This window comes from Takifugu rubripes, chromosome 6 (genome assembly GCF_901000725.2).
Source record: "Takifugu rubripes chromosome 6, fTakRub1.2, whole genome shotgun sequence".
In the NCBI taxonomy this organism is placed as follows: domain Eukaryota; kingdom Metazoa; phylum Chordata; class Actinopteri; order Tetraodontiformes; family Tetraodontidae; genus Takifugu; species Takifugu rubripes.
This window is the reverse complement of record NC_042290.1, coordinates 5,034,501-5,041,246: the sequence shown is the minus strand read 5'-3', so window position 1 is coordinate 5,041,246 and position 6,746 is coordinate 5,034,501. Positions and strand designations below refer to the sequence as shown.

General features: G+C 40.2%; 1 long non-coding RNA gene across 1 annotated transcript; it reads right to left on the bottom strand.

The window, feature by feature from the left end:
- Window positions 1-2,328: 2,328 nt before the first annotated feature.
- Window positions 2,329-3,993, bottom strand: LOC115250133 (uncharacterized). The gene is made up of 2 exons (XR_003888689.1): window positions 3,749-3,993; window positions 2,329-3,561 (listed from the first exon to the last, which is right to left on the bottom strand). It is a non-coding gene; the product is annotated as an uncharacterized lncRNA (long non-coding RNA).
- Window positions 3,994-6,746: the final 2,753 nt, after the last annotated feature.

Here is a 6,746-nt window from a genome sequence, read left to right as displayed (position 1 = left end):
CACATGTTTCCTTTTTTTCTGGCTGAAAGAAGTCAGGAAAATGCGAAAAAAAAGAACAATGTGTTTCTGCTACTTAATCCTTGTTTATGTTAGTTTTTAAACTATGACTTCTTACTAAATTCAGTCACTTTCCTCTTCTGCTCACATCTAATATACTTTCCTCTTCACCATAGGCTGAGGTTGAACTCTCTACCCACCTTTTAAAGGTATTGAAACTTTTAGCTCAGCCAAAATGCTTCATGACTCCAAGTCATAATCTTATTTTGATCGTATTTGACAGTGTTTACAGAGCCGTTTTTGTTTTTTTGTCATATTTAAAGTGTATCCCCTGGGACATTTATAGAGAGTATCATGTGTCTGTGGATCAGTGTTGGGTTTATAATTAATTTCCTGCATGTCTATACATGAAAAGAAGATTTATTTGTATATTTGTGTGTCTAATCACCAATAAATCTCTGACAGGCCACAAAAAAGGCAAGTCACTCAGACAAAGCAGATCTCAGTTTTTTCAAGAAAGAAAGAAGAAATGAAAATAAGATTGCCCGGATTAATCATCGCATCTACCTTCTGCTCTACATTGACATCACAAGGCAGTCTGTGATCTTTACTTCTGCTCTGCCGCGTCAGGGCTTACAGCGCCAGGCATATGATGTGTTGAGCTGCAGAACAAAAGCCCATTGTTGTCCCGGTGATTATCCATTTACAGCCATGCCAGTCTCAAGCATGTCATAACATAGCCGCTGGCCCACGTCGAAAGTTCATATTAGAAGAGGCCATTTGGAAGACTTGGATCATGGGAGTCTTCACTTGCTCTCAGCCAGTGACATTCCTAATGCCAACGACTTGTCCGTTGATTTGAAGGATGCGTTAATCACCGTCACTGTAAATGTGCTAACCAGTGTTAGCCAAACGACCATTTTCACCTGCTGTCCTTGGGCAGAACGTCCCTCAAAGTGCTGGGACGATGCATCAAGAATTTATGGTGGTTTCTCTGAAACTCCAGAAGCGTGATGTTTGCGATCATCTGCAGACTTTCCCGAGCCCATTGAAAGGGTACTTGTTCAATACACCTAATAACAAATAACCGGAGGGGCTGCATCATGGCTTTAATTGAGTCAGTAATGGCCAAGCTCAAATTGTCTCCTGCCGCAAAAAGAAAGAAAAGAAAATGCTTTGATCTTCAAACTAGTCTTTGAAAAAAATCACAAAAAGTGCATTTTTTACCAGATCAGAAGCAGTTAAATTTTAGCTTTGAGATGTGATTTGTGCCACCACAGTCAGGTCAGACCTTCAAACTCCAGAACACTGTTTCTATTGTTAAATGTGATGTGTGAATTCACATCCATGTGTGAGAATGATGCAGTGGTGATGTTTCTCCGACAGAACTGGTGCTTTACATCTTAACAGGACCATCAAGAATCCCATTAGGAAAAGCAGAAGGGTGTTAGCTTTTGCAGTAGTGCACTGATCCCAAACACACACACCCAAAGTGGTGCAAGAAGGGTGGTGCTTTACATTAACATGCCCTATAGAATAATACAGTATTGTCTCCATATTACAGATTTGAAGCATCAGGTTCTTGAAAGAAAAAAAATGACTAAGTTCCCTAGTGATGCATTCTTATGGCCCAATACAGAGCACTGCTGAATTTGAATGTTTCTTTCCCTTATTTCTTCTGAAAGAGGAAGATGTCTACTTTTTCCTCCCTCATTGAGAAATCCTGAATCTTTTGTTCCTGGGCATTGTGATTCACTCATCATGAGATTTAAACAGTGTGAAAGTTAAGAGTGGATCAACCTCTTTAAGGGGTTAAAGATATAAAGACCAAGATTCGGATAGAACGCGTGTGTGTAACAAAACAGGTCCCCCGTATATGGCAAGTTTGTATAAAAAAGACAAACTGTTAAGGTTACAGTGCGCTTTTTCTAGGTTCAGGTTTAAAAAGCACAAGAAAAAAAAGCAGCATCAAAAGAAAATTTCCCTTTAAGAGTTTGAAGTTTATTGCGCGTGTAAATAACTTTATAGTCTGGGACCTTGTCAGGTCCTGGAAACCCGATGCCATGTGAAAAACGAGGCTATATAAGGTTATTGGAACACAGCCATCTCCATTGTTATGTTTGTCAGGAACAGCGGGACCTAGTTGCGGCTGGCGATTGCATGCTAGAGGAGCCAAACAGAGAAGTCTGTCAGATACTCTCTCGGCTGATGGAACACTTGACCCACAGACGTTCTCGATTTGAACTGTCACACATTCTTATGACACCGCCAGAGGCATGTCATCATGGGTGTTACCCAACACAGTGTACACATTCAGCCGGGTCATGCATATTACAGTGGAAAACATTTCATCAACAGAAAAATTTATTTGACGTTACAAAACAGTTGTCACTTATACGGTTCGTCAGTTTCTCCTCTCATGTTGCACAAAAGTACTTCGTACACGCAGTTGTCAACTTGTGTGCGAGTTGCTCGAATTTATAAATAAGTCAAACCAATGTAGCCTCAGCAGTGGCTCTAGCTTTCTAAGTGTTCAAATAATCTCCATCTGAAAAATCACGCCTCGTGTTTCGCCATGAATGACTCTGCCTTACATCAGATGGTCCACACCAGTGAGGCTTCAGGCCACTTTTTCAGGCAAGCTGAATTTGACATGAATGCTTTCCATTTGTGGTCAATGCGTTGCCAAGATTACGTTTGTCATTTCTTCCCGGTGATGCATTTGAACGCAGGATTTCAGTGGTCTCAAAGTGTATTACATGTGCATCTTTCAGAGGCACACACGCACGCCAAGTAGACTGTTCCTGAATTTTACCATATGTGAAATTAGTCAGATCAGATGTTCTGATAGAAGAGTCGCCCCCCTTGCTGAAAACAATACATGTCGTCTCATAACAACAAAACACAATCCACATTATGTGCAAGGTTTGCAGTGCTGCTCACATTGCAGCTACATGTCTACAAACACCATGAAGCACCAGCCAAGCCCTCCCACAAGAAACAGGGTGATATGCATGCTGTAGATGACCAGGCTGTTAAGCACCCCAAAGTCCAGGCGCCTGTGACCTAGCAACAGCAGGATGACAGACAGTTTGTATTGTAGTCGCAGGAGTACACGCACACTGACATACTGTAGGAAGAAAAGAGCGGACAGCGCTACCCAGAGCAACGACGTCAACAGGCTGCAGCCAAAGTAGAGGAGGAACCGAAGGAAGCTGTACATGCAGCGTGAACGCAGGTACAGGTCAAAGTTATTGTATTTGGTGCGCACTAGCTTGGAAGCATGTGTGGCCCCACAGGCAGAGTGCATGCAGGTGGTGTGGGGGCCATGGAAGCTGCGCACCCTTCTTGGGATGGGAATCACAGGCATGGGTGGGCTACTGGAGCCCAGCACAGTGAGCAGGAGTTACTGGAGGAGTCCTCTGAGAGAGTGGATACTGCAGAGCCAGTCAGCATCATTAGTTCAGACCATTTGGCTCTAGCAAGAGCCTCAAGATGAGATTTAGCCCCTGGTAGTCTCTGACGTGAATTCCAGTCGGTTTCCACTTTAGATGCAACCAGATCCTATAAATACATGACAGTAATTAGGCGTTTTAATGCATTGAAAGATTAAAACAAGTGCAGGCAGTGGTATAAAAGATATCAATTCAGCAATAGCGGTGTAGGAGTGTAGATATAATTGTTTAAATAATAACCGTGTTAAATAGCAATGTTTGTGGATCCATTATGGCTTTCAAATAGCGTTTCCTACCTAGAAAAAAGCTCAGAGACCGTGCTGATAGTCCTACATTCAGTTGTCTCCAAAGCGACTGGTTTGGCTTTCAAGGAATCTTATATGACGCCTTAAACCCTATTTTCTTTACATAAACATATATATTTTACAGTCCTCATACAATACAAGACGAGTACAGACAAAGAAGCGATATACGTCCTGTCGTAAAATAATCGACTCATCCTGTTACGACGGCAGCTGCCTCGTGACAGCGGAAGTGCGCTTCCCCCAAAACAAACTTGAACCGGAAATGAATTCCCACCAAAAGAAAAGAGCGTTCCATTGAAATGTATAAATTGGACAGTGTATATTCGCAGGTGCAGTGGGTACAAGACTGTTTCTAATGTTTATATATGAAAAATGTATTCCATGAAATGAATGTCAGACCGTTGTCACAGGATTCCATTAATACTTTTGAAAAGCATGAGGAAAATACAATTACAAGTTAAAGTTCCAAACAACAATTCACACATAAAATTGATTACAGGTCACTAACAGTAACACTAACAGTAATAAACACATGTCTCCAGTTGAATTATAGGAAATTTAAAAAAAAAGTGACTATGAGGAAAATGATTTGTATCATAAATATGTTTTACAGTTACAATAATGTCTGTATTGTCTGTATCTGAGCTGTACAAAATGTGTCAATTCTGTACACATGCATGCTTGTGTGAGGTCCTTTGCCTCGAGAAAGTCAGATGATCTGAGTTTGGTTAAGTGCACTGATACTGATTTAGGGACAGATTGCGTTCTATTTAGTGAGGGGGAAAAGAAACTGGGAAAAACAAAATTTACATATACTGATTAAATGTTCAGCGTATAAGGTTGTCATGTGGTCTTGATCCAAACCAAACAAATTTAGCTGCATTTTTTTCATGTTTTAACACAGCAGATCTCATCTAAGTACAGCTCAAGTATACCAAAGAGCAGTCCAGAGATCTTTTTATCTTTGATTAATTATCTTTATCTTTAATTATCTTTAATCTTGGATGGATTGCGAACATTTTTTTCAGTCCAGAAATGAGACACATAAGGGCACAACCTCAGTCTGTCCATCGAGTAACCTTCCTCTGGCTGATTTGTGAGTTAGCCGAATGATTACACCTCATCTATCTGCCAGCAAGCCAGGATTGCAAGCCAGGTAGTATAAATCACAACTTTGTAAAAAGTTTATTACAGTTATCAATGGCATGCTGGATCACATTACTGGTAATTTAAAGACGTTCTCAGAAAAAACAAACCTTATAATATTTAATCAGACACATATAAACCTGCCACCAGTCCTCAATTTATTAATCTGTGTACTTTGGGCTCTCGTAATTATTTAGCCTGGGTGTGAAATCCATGTCGTATCATATTTTGAGTGGCAGCCAAGAGTCACTTTTTGGAATACAAATTAAAATTGTTTGAGATTCCAAAGGTGTGTAAAATGTGTATATTTTGTCCACAAGAGGGAGCTCACTGCCCAATACTTTCTCCCGAACTCGAACGTGATTGTTTAATGTATTTCTTTTTCATTTTTAAAGTCAAGCGAGCATAGAAATTGGACATTCATCCATTCACAGCTTCAAGTACACTGCAACTACCAACTAGCAGGGCCATGGAGAGAGTGGAGAGCGACATATACAGGAGAGAGGAGGTGAGAAGAAATAGAAGGGCTATATTTGATGCACAGTATTATCTTTCCTTGGACTCCCGCATAAAATCATCCACAACATGGTTTAAAATTAAGGGTGGCAATTTATAAACACTTGAATGGTACCCCTGTATAATAGTGTAACAAGGTAGATCACCGCATTTTTACGCTACTGCCGTTTGCCACTAGATAGCGCTGTTTGTCCAGGTCTGACTGCAGAAGTTCTTTGCCATCCATTCAAGGGCAGGTCATCAAGCTATTACTCTTGTCTCTTACGTTGGTTTATTTGAGAGAAATCCATCCCTTTATTGCCATCACTGATAAATAGACACATGCAACAACATTACAGATGCAAATGCCACTAATGCCAAGTTTAGATGGAATATTCCCTTAACCAAACAGGGGAAACTGGAAAAACGTTGCGAGTGTGTGGTCATCCATGTGTCAGTTTTAAGTATATAGGCTGGTTTTAATCATGCATTATGTCAGTGAACACATTTGTTCTCAGGGAAAGTTAATTCTGCATGGGGTTGACTTCTTCTTCTTATAGCATGCAAATAACTGAAGTAAGTCTGAATAAGTCATTATTACAGCTATGATTGTATTCATCTGTACCAGCTATCAATTCCTTCAAACCACTGCCAGTACACTGACATCATTACCCAAAGCGCGTCTAAGCGAGATTAAAGTTGCAACATGTCAAAATCCTCTTTGACTCCTCCAAATATACCCGGACTAAATCAATTAATTCATTAACTAAGTACAGGTCACAGCCAATAGTTGAGCTCAGGCAAATTAAATCAATTAGTCGGGCTAATAAGATGAGGAGGGCTTTAATTAGTGAAAGTTTAATCAAAGCCCTGTTTTCTACGCTTTGTTATGAAGCAGCTCAATAGATCTTCTGCACAAAGATACATTAGGTCTGTCATGCCAAAGTTTTGTCACTTATTTTGCTCCACATTTGTTTCCAAAATAAAGTAAAATAGATAAAAAAGACGAAAGACAGTTACTCATTTTTACTGCAGTGAGCTGTCCAGATGTTGCCAAAGCTGTTAATTCAATTGCCCAATTAAAGTAATTAAAACTAGAACATGAAACTGTGACACATACTTTGCTTTGGAAAGTTATTAACGAGATGCCAGCCTGCACATTTGCTCCTAATCTGATTTTTTTTTGCCTTGTTGCATGCGTGTCATATCGTTTAAGGGCATCTGTGTAGCTTTCCTAATCCTGTGGAGGCATCTGTTGTCATTAAAACCTGCTCCCGCTGCAACAGGGACACCAAGTCTAGTTTTGTCAGTGATTGCATCAATCTCAACAATGTCCAATTGCCCAGTT